We start from the raw sequence: 13,024 nt of genomic DNA, 5'->3' as shown, positions 1-13,024 counted from the left end.
TCTATTGAATTCTTTGCCCAAGGAAGCAATAGAAGCAGGCATATTCAAGACACAGTTCGATGGGATTTTGGATGGTAGGTGAATTTAGGGTAGTCACGATAATGCAGGTAAGAGGAGCTGAGATGATGGATAGATCAGCCATGATCTTAAAGAATGCCGGAGTAGGCTCGATGGGCCAAATGGCCTCTTTCTGCACTGCAGGGATTTTATGATTGCTTCATATGGTGTATATCTGATATTCGCTGTTGTACAAGCTGCATGGCTATGATTTTTCAACTTCTAATATAGTAATGGAATTACATCCTGTATTTCTTGTATTCATTTTTATTTAACAGGTCAGCAGGAAGTCTTTCGGCAACTTTACCGGCTTTCTTTCCTGAAGCAGCCTTGACATTTCATTTTCATATCCTTCATTCAGCTCCATTTCCAGCAACTTTGTAGGAAGGTTGTTCCAGGTCATTGTCACCTAAATGAAGTTTTCCTCTTTATACACTTAATGCTATCTGGCTGAATGAGAGTTTTCAGGTTTCTGTGTCATGGATAATGTATGATCAGCAGGTATCTGGAAATCTAAGGAATTGTCACCGATGTTATGTTCATTTGACTGTACTGACCGTGACTTATTTCATGGTTTCTTTTGCAGGAAGACATGGGGAAAGAAATCTGAAACCAAAAGATACATCAGCTTCTGACAGAGCCACTTGATTCATTGGGACTTGAACATCAGCAGCCATTCCAGTCGAGAAGAAATGTTTGCTTCTGTCTGCTTGGACATTGGTGTGGCAGGAAGAATACTGATACACCCGAATGAGGTGACTGTGAAAAGTGCAGTACTTCACACCATTTACTCAGCTTGGAGGATCAAAGAGGCCGTTCACTTGCTCTCTGTGCGGGAAGGGCTTCACCTGCTCCTCCCACCTGCAGAGACATCAGTGAGTTCACCTCCATCGCAGGGGGATTGAAGGAGCTTCGGCCGAGTGCCATTATCGACTGCATTAATAACCCAGTTCTGGGGACTCCCGGGTTTGAATCTCACCATAGCAGATGGTGGATTTGGAGTTCAGTCAGAAATCTGGAGTTCAGAATCTCATTATGAAGCCATTTTCGGGGAACAAACACCCCAATCTGATTCACTCATGATTTAGGGGAGGAACCTGCCGTTGTGGGAAAGGATTCACTCAGTCGTCCCAGCTGCAACCTTCCCCTGGTCTGGCCTATATGTGACTCCAGACCACAGCAGTGTGGTTGACTCTTGACAGCCCCTCTGCAAATGCGCGGGGGGGAATCTTACTTGCATACAAGCTATGGGTTGCAATTGCTGAGTGAAGCAATACTTCCTCCAGGCTAAGGCTGCACCAAGGATCGAATTACAAAGGGACAACTCAGCTGACCAATAGTGAAGAAAGTGGGTTGCAGGGAAGTGTGTGTATGTGTGAGTTTAAAAAAAAGCTACTTTTTGTGCACCTTTTTGCTGGGACGATCTGAAGCTGCAACAAAGTTGGGTCCCAACAAAAGTTACCTGAACTTACCGTCGGACTCAGACAATGAAGGCTCTGAGATCCAGCAGGTTTTTCTTTTAAAGCTGCTAATTTCTTTCAATCTCCGGCGCGAGGTTTCCAATGTCTTATATCAGAAGGAGCAGTCAATGTGTAGCTCGTATCATTAGATTTGTACATTTTTCAGGACTGACGGTTCATTGTTTCCTCAGCTTTGTAAAGTTTACTGGCAGCAGTGGGAGGGGTGGGCTGTTTTCACTGGAAACAAAGTTAAAATCCAGTTATAGTCCAACACGTTTATTTGGAAGCACTCGCTTTCGGAGTGTTGCTCCTTCGTGCAGCAGGATCTTAAGACACAGAATTTGTAGCAAAATGATATATTGAACAAACCTCAACTGCTTTTAAGTGTTTCATCTTTAGAATGGATTGCAGGTTTCAGTTCATTAGTATGTAAATCCCAAAACTTATTTTAAGTCACAGTCTCGAGATAACTTCAGGTTTTACAAAGAGGTACCATCTCAGCTCAGACAATGCATGAAAGATGTGAAGTTCGAGTCTGTCTTGAGTCAGACTGGTTCTGTTTCCAAAGTAGGAATTTATAAAATATTACATGGATTGACTGTCTGCAGATTGTGCACTTTTTGAGCAAAATAGAATGCATCTATAAACATAATTCTGGAAATGCAAATTCATCCCATGGCCTTATCTATGTGTGAATGCATGAGAGTGAGTGCGTGTGTGCATACACGTGAGTCTGGCTGAGAGAGTGTGTGTTTGCGTGTGTGCATGCTTGGTAAAGTGAGAGTGTGCAGGAGGATGTGTGTGTGGGTGAGAGTGTGGGTGGGTACATGCGTGTGCATCTGAGAGAGCGCGTATATCTGAGAGAGTGCCTGCCTTAGTATGTGAGAATGTATGGCTGTGTGTGAGAGACAGAGAGACAGAATGTGTACAGTGTAGTGGGGTCACCTGTAATGTAACATGAACCCAAGATCCTAGTGGAGGCCATCTTCATGGGTTCCAAACTTGGCTATCAGTCTCTGCTCGGCCACGAGAAATGATTAAGCAGTTACACAATAGACACGGGAGAGGGCAGGGTGAGACTTGTCTTTCAATTTGCAAAAGGTGGAAGGCTCTGGATGATGCGATCTAGGGCAAACACAACTTGGAGGACCTTCGGCTCAGAGAGGTGGAACTGGAAGCCAGGTTGCTGACATGCTGGGAAGGCAAGGCGGAAAGTTAATCAGATGTTTTTTTATTCCGGGAGATGATCTTTCCCTCCGTACAGAGCCTTCTGATGGGGTCAGTGGACAGGGTCAGGAGGGTGTGAGCCCGGGTCAGGTAGGTAAAGGGGATCTGAGAGAGGGCTGCAGGGGGGAGGAGCTAACTGTGGTGTGGTGGGAGTAAGAACAACGTTAGGGAGGGGGAGATAAGGGACAGAATAGTGATGGGGATTGCCTCCGTTCTCTGCAGTTGGCAGCAGGAGCACAGAGGGTATCGGAATCTGGTGCCAGGATTCAGGAACCGATGCGTTCAGGGCTGGAGAAGTGGGAAAGGGAGGTGCAATGGGTGTGGTCCAACGATGTCAGCAGGACACAGCCTCTGCTGAGGGTGCATGAGAAGTTAAAAGCTGCAAAGACAAAGCAGAACCTCAAAGCACTGGGTGGGATGGTGGCTCAGTGGTTAGCAATGCTGCTTAAGAACGCCAGGAGCCTGGGTTTGATTCCATCCCTGGGTGATTGTCTGTGTGAAGCTTGGCATGTTCTCCCCCTTGTGTCTGTGTTGGTTACCTCTGGGTGTTCTGGCTTCCTCCCACAGTCCAAAGATCTGCACTTTAGGGTGGATCAGCTGTGCTAAAGTGTGCAGGTGAGCTTGCATCTTTTAGGATGACCATGTTAGTTTGGATTTCTTCATTTGTAAATCCCAGAACTTTTTTAAACTTACATTCTCAAGATAGCTTTTAACAATAGGTGTCACCTCAGCTCAGATAATGCATTGAAGGTGGGACATTAAAGTCTGTCTGTGTCCCAATGTTAGGTCAGACTGATTCTATTTCTAAAGTGGGAGCTACAGAATCTTACATGGATTTATGCAGTTTTTGAGTAATTCGGAATAGAATGGACTTCTGCAAGGAAGTGTACAAACAACTGACCAGGAACATAACAGGCAACTACCAGCTGATCTGCCGAAAGAGCACAACCGTGAACTGACAGCATTCATCAAGACTTCTGATCCAATCCTTCCAGAAGCTCAGCACCCACGGATTAGTTGAATCCGTGGACATGTCAGTACTCTACACCAGCATTCCTCATGATGATGGCATCACGGTAACAGCCTCAGTACTCAATACCAACAACTGCCAATCTCTCAGCACTGTCCTACAACTCATCCGCTTCATTCTCAACCACAACATTTTCACCTTTGGCAACCAGTTCTTCATCCAGACACATGGAACCGCCATGGGGACCAAACTTCCACCCCAGTATGCCAACATTTTCATGCACAGGTTCGAACAAGGCTTCTTTTCTGCACAGGACCTCCAACCAACACTATACACCAGATATATTGATGACATTTCTTCCTCTGGACCCATGGTGAGGAGTCACTGAAACAATAATACTCTTTAGTATCTGTCTCATTTTTGAACACATGCAGCTCTATCAAGGATGCGTATCTCAGCACTTCCCTGGACCGCAAACCCACGGATAACCTGACAGTGCTACACTTCTCTCGTGAAACATATTAAAACAGCCATCCCCTCTGGACAAGCCCTTCGCATACATAGGATCTGTTCAGGTGAGGAGGAACATGGCAGACACTTGGAAGTACACAAGCATGCTCTCATAAGAACGGGGTACAATGTTCAACTCATCAACTGCCAATTCCAATGTGTCACAGCAAGAAACTGTAATGACTTCCTTTAGGAGACAGACACGAGCTGCAACCAAAATGGTACCCTTTGTTGTCCAGTACTTCTCAGGAGCTGAAACACTACGCCATGTTCTTCACAGCCTGCAACACATTATTGATGAAGATGAGCACCTCGCCAAGACCTTCCCCACGCCTCCACTTCTCACCTTCAAACAACCGCCAAACTTTAAACAGATAATTGTTCTCAGAAAACTGCCTGGCCTTCAGGACAACACGATACAACTCTGTCACGGCAGATGATGAAAAACGAATCAGAATGTTGACACGATTATGACCATTACACATGAGGACACCACCCATCATGAGTGCAGCAGGTAATCATGTGACTCAGCCAACATTGTTTATCTCATACGCTGCAGGCAACGATGCTCTGAGTCTTGGTATATTGGTGAGACCAAGCAGAGGCTACAGCAACAGATGAATAGACACTGCACAACAATCAGCAGCCAGGAGTGTTCCATCCCAGTCGGGGAACACTACAGCGGTCTGGGACATTCAGCCTTGGACCTTCGGGTGACCATCCTCCAAGGTAGACTTCAGGACAGGCAAAAATGCAAAATTGGCCAAGCAGGGGCTGATAGCCAAGTTCGGTACCCATGGAAATGGCCTCAACCAGGACCTTGGGTTCATGTCACACGACAGGTGACCCCACTGTACTATGCATTCTCTCTCTCTCACACACAAGCATGCATTCACACAAATACATGCTCCTCCAAACCAACACTCACACAGACTCTCTCTCATACACATACGCTCTCTCAAATGATCTCTCTCTCTCACACACACCCTCTCACAGACTTATACCCCATTACACTCTCTCTCTCTCACTCACACACACATACACACCCTATCACAGACTTATACCCCATTACACTCTCTCACACACACACATGATCACTCGGTTTCTCCTGCACACACACACACACAAAAGTTTGTGGGTTGAATTTGTACTTGCAGAATCGCATTTTATTTTGTTCAAAAACCCATACACGTAAGATTCTGTAATACAACGATAGAAATAGAATCCGTCTGACCTAACATTGGGACACAGACAGACTTTAACTTAACACCTTCAATGCATTATCTGATTGAGATGACACCTATTGTGAAAAGCTAGCTTGACAACGTAACTTTTGAAAACTTTTAGGATTTACATGTGAAGGAATCGAAAGTAACATGGTCATTCTAAAAAATGGTAGAGGTAAGCTAAAGTTGTTTAATGTTACATCCCATGACACTGCAATCCTGTTGCTATAAAGTCTGTGTGTTATGATTCTGCTCCACAACCAACGATGAAGGAGCGGCGCTTCGAAAACTAATGATTCTAAATAAACCTGTTGGGCTATAACCTAGCATTGTGTGATTTTTAACTTTGAAAATCTGCAGTAATACCAACATCTCCATACTGCGCATGCTACTCGGTGTCAGCAACGCACTTCGCATGTTCCACAGTGTCAGCAAGATATTACGCATGCTCACACAACAAGCGGAAACACTCCGTGACCTTGTTTTGATGGACCAATGAGAAGTTCTGGAGGGCCGGATGGAGACTGGTCCTTCTGCCAATCACAGCAAACCCATCGTCTGGATGCGGAAGTTGGACAATGAACTTTTGAAGTTGTTGCTGCTGCTCCTCTCTCTTTGAACGAAGATTGAGCTTCACTCCAGACTGCAACTTCCTTCCTCTTTCCAACATCTGTGAGTACAGCACACTCTTTTTTCACCCCTTTTCCATTCCGGGGTTGAGCTGTTGACTTGCAGGAACTGAAGGGAAACGAAGTGAATCCAGGGAGGGGACAGATTCTGGGAAAGTTAGTCCAGGTCTTTTTTCAATGGCAAATACAGGAGAATTGACATTTCAGGCTCGAGCCTTTCATCAGAAATGATGTGTGGATGAACAAAGGGGCCTCTGCGTCCTTCTAATCCAGTCAATGCAAGTTGTCAGACAGGTGCAGCAAGTAGTGAGCAAGGCAAGTGGTATATTAGCAAGAGGAATTGAGTTCAGAAGTGGGGACCCCTTCCTGCAGTTTGGGCGTAATTGAATATATCCAAGGCTGAGTTCATCTGATTTTTGAACAACAAAGATGTGATGGTTATGGGGGAGGCAAGACCAGTACAGATCAGTTACAGAAACAGACCCTTCAGTCCAACTAGTCCATGCTGACTATGTTCTCAAACTAAACTGGACCCACCTGCCTGTGTTTAACCTATATGCCTCTGAACCTTTTATATTGGAGTCATAGAGATATACAGCACAGAAACAGACCCTTCGGTCCAATTTGTCCATGCCTATCAGTTATCCTAATCTCGTCTGCTTGCCAGCCCTGGGGCCATAATCCCTAGAACCCCTTCTATTATAGACCAATCCAAATGCCTTTTAAATTCTGTAATTATACCAGTCTCCGCCACTTCCTCTGGCTGGTCATTTCATATATGCACTACTGTGTGAAAAGGCTCCCCTTAGAGCTCTTTTATGTCTTTCCCCGTTCGCCCAAAACCTTTAGTTCTGCACTCCCCCACCCCAGGGAGAAGACTTTGTTTATTTACCCTATCCTTGCCTCTCATGATTTTATAAACCTCTAAGGTCATCCCTCAGCCTCCGACGCTCCAGTGAAAACAGCCCCAGCCTATTCAGCCTCTCCCGAGAGCTAATTTTTTTCAAACCTGGCAACATGCTGGTAAATCTTTTCTGAACCCTTTCAAGTTTCACACCGTCCTTCTGATGGGCAGGAGACCAGAGTTGCACACAATATTCCAAATGTGGCCTCACCGATGTCCTGCAAAGCTGCAACATCAGCTACCTCCCAACTCCTTTACTCAGTGCTGTAACCGATAAAGGAAAGCATACCAAATGCTGCCTTCACTATCATATCTACCTGGGACTCTACCTTTAAGGAACTATGAACCTGCACTCCAGGTTTTGATCTGGGACTCCTTACAGAGACATGGCTTCAGGATGACAAGGATTGGATCCTAAATATTGAGGGGAGATGTGGCATTCAAGTCGAATGGGAAGCGAGGTAAAGGTAGAGGGTTGACACTGCTAATCAAAGCACTGATCACAGGGTAGTCTAGTGTCAGCTCGGATTTCAGGTCCTGGTTTCTTTGTCCTCTATTGATCTCCCTGTTCCCACAGTTGTTGTCTGTTCTGAGCTCTGCTTCATTTCTGCTGAAGCTTTAACCTCCTTTGACACCTTCTGGAACAATAAATCATTCAGTCAATCAAAGTCCAATCTACAATCTCCCAGCCTGTAAACCATCCAGACACAGAGTATCATACCAGAAAATATAACAAAATAAGTGAAAAGTTAGAATTAAATAGGTGCTTGTGTCTGTTCATTGGCAAGTAAACTAGAAATAGGGGTCTGCCAGGATTCTTATAGTGCTCTGGTTGAAGAATTCTCTCTCCCTTACATCTAAGTATTAGTCCCCTGCTATGATTTATAACAATATTTACATCAACAGAAATAAAGCATCTGTTATGCAATAGACATAGAGATATACAGTATGGAACTAGACTTTTTCTCTCTCTCGTGTGTGTGCGCGCGCACACACACACACCGAGGTCTATGGGGTGAATTTGTATTTGCAGATACCATCTATTTTGCTCAAAAAATGCACAATCTGCAGGCAGACAATACATGGAATATTTTATAAATTCCACTTTGGAAATAGAACCAGTCTGACTCAAAAACTGGGATACAGACAGACTCTGGCCTCACACCTTTAATGCATTGTCTGAGCTGAGTTGTCATCTTTTCTTATAAAACCTTAAGTTATCTTGAGCCTTAGAAGAAGTTCTGGGATTTACATATTAATGGCACCAGCAACTCATTCTAAAAGATGAAAGACTTTACAATCCAGGTTTCTTCAATGTATCATTTCAGTGGCATGACTCTGTAATGTTTTGCTGTAAACTCAGTGTCTTATGATCTTATACTCCACAACCACCGAATGAAGGAGCAGTGCTCCGAAAGCTAGTGCTTCCAAATAAACCTGTTGGACTGGCGTCATGTGATTTTTATCTTTGCCCAGGTTAGGGTGGGTTGGCCCTGCTAAATTACCCATAGTGCTCAGGGTTTTGCAGGTGTGGGAGAATTGTTAGAAGCAATTTGATTCTACCTTCTCATGACTGTCTGTGTGAACTTTGGTATGTTCTCCCTCTTCTGTCTGCGCGGGTTACCTCTGGGTGCTCCGGTTTCCTCCCACAGTCCAAGGATCTGCAGTTTCGGATGGATCGGCTGTGCTAAAGTGTCCAGGGATGTGCAGGTTAGAGTGGGTTAGCCATGGGGAACTGCAGGGATGCAGGGTAAGTGGATGAGTCTGGGTGGGATGCTGTGTGGAAGGTCGGTGTGAATTTGATAGGTGAAATGGCCTGCAGGGATTATATAAGCCTTCTGCTTTAGCCATATGTGGATTGAGAAATGACTGTTGTGGGAGGAGTAGGTTCCAGTTGATGGGACACTGCCCCAGTCCTGGGGAAGGTGGGAATTGTGCTGTCTCTCTCCCCACCCACTGCCCCCAACCATTATCTCTCATCCCGCAACTCTCTGCCCCCCATTTTCTCTCTCTCCCCCTCATTCTATTCCTCCATCCTTGGACCCCCAAGTCTTTCCTTTCCGCCCCCACCACCCTCTGTTCCCCCCAGTCTCTCAATGGCCCCACACTCTGTCACCCTGTCCATTCTGTATCTCTTCCAACTCCCACTAAACTTTCTCATGCCTCGAGCTCTCTTTGATCGCTGTATCAAGCTCTTCTCAGAAGAGAGAGAGAAAATGGTTGGTGATGACACTGCCTGGGAGATGGGGGTGCACGAGAAATGGCTGATCTTTCAAATTGAGAATAGCTAAAATAATATATTCAGAAATAGCATTAAAGTTTGAACGCATGTTCAATTTTATATTAAGACAAAGCTGCAGCCATCTTTCTCAAACTTGCTTTGAACTATGTGCAGTTGAGGAAAGGCTGTTCGGGGTGAATGAGGCTTTTGCCTAAAATGTCAATTTTCCTGCTCCTCGGATGTTGCCTGACCTGCTGTGCTTTTCCAGCACCACATTCTTGACTCTAATCTCCAGCATCTGCAGTACTCACTTTCTCCTGTTAGGGGTGAATGGCCGATTCCTAGTCTTGAAAAATTGGTTCTGTCAGAAGGTGTAGAGGTGTATTCTACCTTCAAGAGAGTTGAAAAGCGAGCAGAACCACCTGACATAGCACCAAACGTTGTGAACAAGGTAACAATTTAACATTTGGTCAAACAGCTCAGTAGCTGGGTTGCCTGGAGACAAAAACATACTCAATTTTGGCCAATCGATTTAAATCTTGCCCCAAAATACTGAATTCCAATCAAATTTGAATTTAGTATTTTGATAATATTGTTAGCATTGCTGCCTCACACCACCAGGGTCGATTCCAGCCTTGGGTGACTGTGTGGAGTTTGCACATTCTCCCTGTGTCTGCGTGGGTTTGCTCTGGGTGCTCCAGTTTCCTCCCACAGTCCAAAGATGTGCAGGTCAGGTGAAGTGGCTATGCTATATTGCCCGTAGTGTTAGCTGCATTCGTCAGAGGGAAATGGGTCTGGGTGAGTTACTCTTCGGAGGCTCGGTGTGGACTGGTTGGGCCGAAGGGCCTGGTTCCGCACTGTAGGGAATTTAATCTAATCTAATATTAACACCAATGAAACGATTTGATGCTTTGGAGTACAAAATCAAAAAAAAAGTTGAACAGTTACAGGAGAGCTGTCAAAAGACCAAAAGGCTGCTAGTGAGAACTCTGAGAGGTACCTGTCCAGAGAAGGAGTCTGCACAGAGAAAAAACATCGACACCGACCTGGAGAGCAAATCTACAGAGGAAGGTACAAAGAGAAGATTTAACAGCTGGCTGGGTTTGAAGTTTGAATCTTTCGGTAAATCTTAATCAGGGTTTTTTATTGGACTGGTATCATACAGGGGAAGGTAGAAGATAGGTTAGAGAAAGGAGTTGTAAATTGTTGTTAATTAGTTATTCTCCGTTAGACGTTAATAAATAAAGTTGTTAATTTTAACTTTAAATACTGACCTTTGGGAATAGTTTCTTGGTTCTTGAATTTTCACAGATTACCACATGGGTTAAACCTTCTCTATGTTGCTGGTTTAAATTAGGTAGGGGAGGTTGCACCCAGTGTTGTAAAATTTGGGGGCTTTCGTCCGAGATTTGAACTAGTTTAGACAGATTTGAATAGATTTGGCGGTACGAAAAATCCCAGCAGATTTAAACACTTGCAAGTTAGTGTCCTAGATCATTAAATAAAACTTTAAATAGTGACTTTTAGAAACAGTTCCTTACCTCTTGAATTTTCACATGATCACATGGGGTAAATCTTTTTTGGGTTTAAATTAGTGGGGGGTGTTGTCCGTGTCATAACAGTTCTGACTATATAGAAATAGAGTAGTGGAACATGGAAACAAACTGTTTGTTCCGTGCCAGTCGGATATCCTAAATTAACCTTGGCCCATTTGCCAGCTCTTGGCCCATATCCCTCCAAACCTTCCTGTTCATGTACCCATCCAGATGCCTTTTGAATATTGTAATTGTACCAGCCTCCACCACTTCCTCTGGGAGCTCATTCAATCCACGCACCACCCGCTGCGTAAAATAGTTGCCCATTAGGTCCCTTTTAATCCTTTCCCCTCTCACCCTAATATAAATCAATTGCTGCTTTTTCTGAACAGGCTGAGTGGTTAGCACTGCTGCCTTATAGCGCTAGGGACCCGGGTTTGATCCCAGTCTCGGGCAACTGTCTGAGTGGAGTTTGCACCTTCTCCCCATGTCTGCGTGGGATTCCTTTGGTGCTCCGGTTTCTCCCCACAATCCAAAGATGTGCAGGTTTGGAGAGGGCACTTGAGGGGAATTAACTTTCACACTTTTTTTCTACTCCTTCGGTCCCTTTTAAATCTTTCCCCTCTCAACTTCAATCTATGCCCTCCAGTTTGGGAATCCCCTACCCTGAGGAAAAGATGAGTCGTCAAATAAAATGCAAAAGGAATAGAATGTGGAGCCGCAGGATAAATATAAAATGTCGCTCCAGCCTTTCTTGTCTCCGATTGTCATTTGGGCACAAAACCTGTCGGTAACACCAGCAACGTCACAGAGCATCTTGCGCATGCTCCTCGGTGACACACACTGCGCATGTTCGCCTGTGTCAGCAAAACCTGCGCGTGCTCCTGGCGGTCCGCGGAAACTGCGCGTGATCTTCTTTTGTTGGGCCAATAGGAAGCCCTGGAGGACCGGAAGGAGCGTGGTCCTCCCACTAATCAGAGACACCTTTATTGTGTGTGTCTCTCTCTCTCAATCTCAATTTATGGAGGGGACAGATTCTGGAAAAGTTGGGCCAGGTCTGTGTCTCAGTTGGCAAGCTCATGGAAAATGCAGTACCACGATGTGAAGTGATAGCATTCCCTGTCGGGGGGGTGGGGGAAGCAGAAAGGAGATGCATTGTTTAAATGGTGATATATTGGGATGTGGAGAAAGTGAGGACTGCAAATGTTGGAGATCAGAGTCAAAAAGTGTGGTGCTCGAAAAGCACAGCAGATGAGGCAGCATCCGAGGAGCAGGAGAGTCAGCCTTACAGGCACGAGCCCTTCATCAGGAATGTGTTTCAAGGAGCCTCAGCGTCCTTCCATACCAGTTAATGCCAGTTGTCAGATAGATGCAGCAAGCAATGAGCAAAGCACGTGTTATATTAGCAAGAGGAATTGAGTTCAGAAGTGGGGATGTCTTCCTGCAGTTATGGGATCACTGAATATATTCAAGGCTGAGTTCATCTGATTTTGGAACAACAAAGAAGTGGACGTTTATGGGGGAAGGCAAGAAAATGGTTTTCACACCATTGCAGAACAGTTACCGAGTCAAACAGCACAGAAACAGTCCCTTCAGTCCAACTACTCCATGCTATGTTCTGAAACTAATCTAATCCCATCTGCCAGTGTTTGGCCTAAATCCCTCTGTCACAAAGCTGGTCCTTTTTTCTAAAAGCTGGTCCTTCTTCTCAAGGATGCTGTGTCCTTGGTTTTTTTTCAGAGGGGTGGTAAAAAGACCCAAGCTCCGAAGCGACTGGTTTAGTACAGAGATGAAAAACGGTATTGGGAGGCATTTTTGGTAATGTGTGAACAGATGAGACTTGAGGCCAAAGTTTTTATGTTTTAGAAGTGACCTGTACAATGAAAGGGGAGTGGTCAGTCCTGAAAGCTGAAGTCTTGTTTGGGTGAGTTAAGCAGTGGGCTGTGTGGAGAAAGGCTGCTAATACTGTCTCCTTCTGCCCTTCTAACTTCAACTGTAAGCCTCTGTTTCAGTTTTACTTTGTTTAAGGGGTTTGTTTTTTTGGTACTGTTGTGTACCAGCATTGCGAAGAGTGTTAAGAGTTTCTCCACAGCTTGTACTGTACTTAATAAAGTTTGGTTGTTCACAGAAGTTGGCGTATTGCAGTGTAAGAAGCTCAAGCAAAAGAACTTAACAAAGGAACCTAAGGGATAAGTCTTTCATGCAGAAAGTGGCGTGTTTAAGGAAAGAGCTGTCAGAAGAAGTGGTGGGTGCTGGCACAATTATGACATTAAAAGGCATCTGGA

The 13,024-nt window shown here is 44.9% G+C and overlaps 2 protein-coding genes across 2 annotated transcripts in view; one reads left to right on the top strand and one right to left on the bottom strand.

Annotated features, from left to right (window-relative positions):
• Positions 1 to 13,024, bottom strand: part of LOC148142974 (uncharacterized) — a 247,978-nt gene that overhangs the window by 185,527 nt on the left and 49,427 nt on the right. The window lies entirely within an intron of this gene.
• The window catches only part of LOC148142973 (uncharacterized), a 96,269-nt gene continuing 89,288 nt past the window's right edge, over positions 6,044 to 13,024 (top strand). Inside the window, exon 1 of the mRNA XM_087973917.1 lies at positions 6,044 to 6,122. The gene's annotated coding sequence lies outside the window, so the exon portion shown is untranslated. The remainder of the gene's footprint in view (positions 6,123 to 13,024) is intronic.

This window comes from Chiloscyllium plagiosum, unplaced genomic scaffold (genome assembly GCF_037043375.1).
Source record: "Chiloscyllium plagiosum isolate Xiang-an unplaced genomic scaffold, Cpla_swu_hap1 HiC_scaffold_27, whole genome shotgun sequence".
NCBI classification, from domain to species: domain Eukaryota; kingdom Metazoa; phylum Chordata; class Chondrichthyes; order Orectolobiformes; family Hemiscylliidae; genus Chiloscyllium; species Chiloscyllium plagiosum.
Note: the sequence above shows the minus strand (reverse complement) of the source record. Positions and strands in the feature narration are given on the sequence as shown.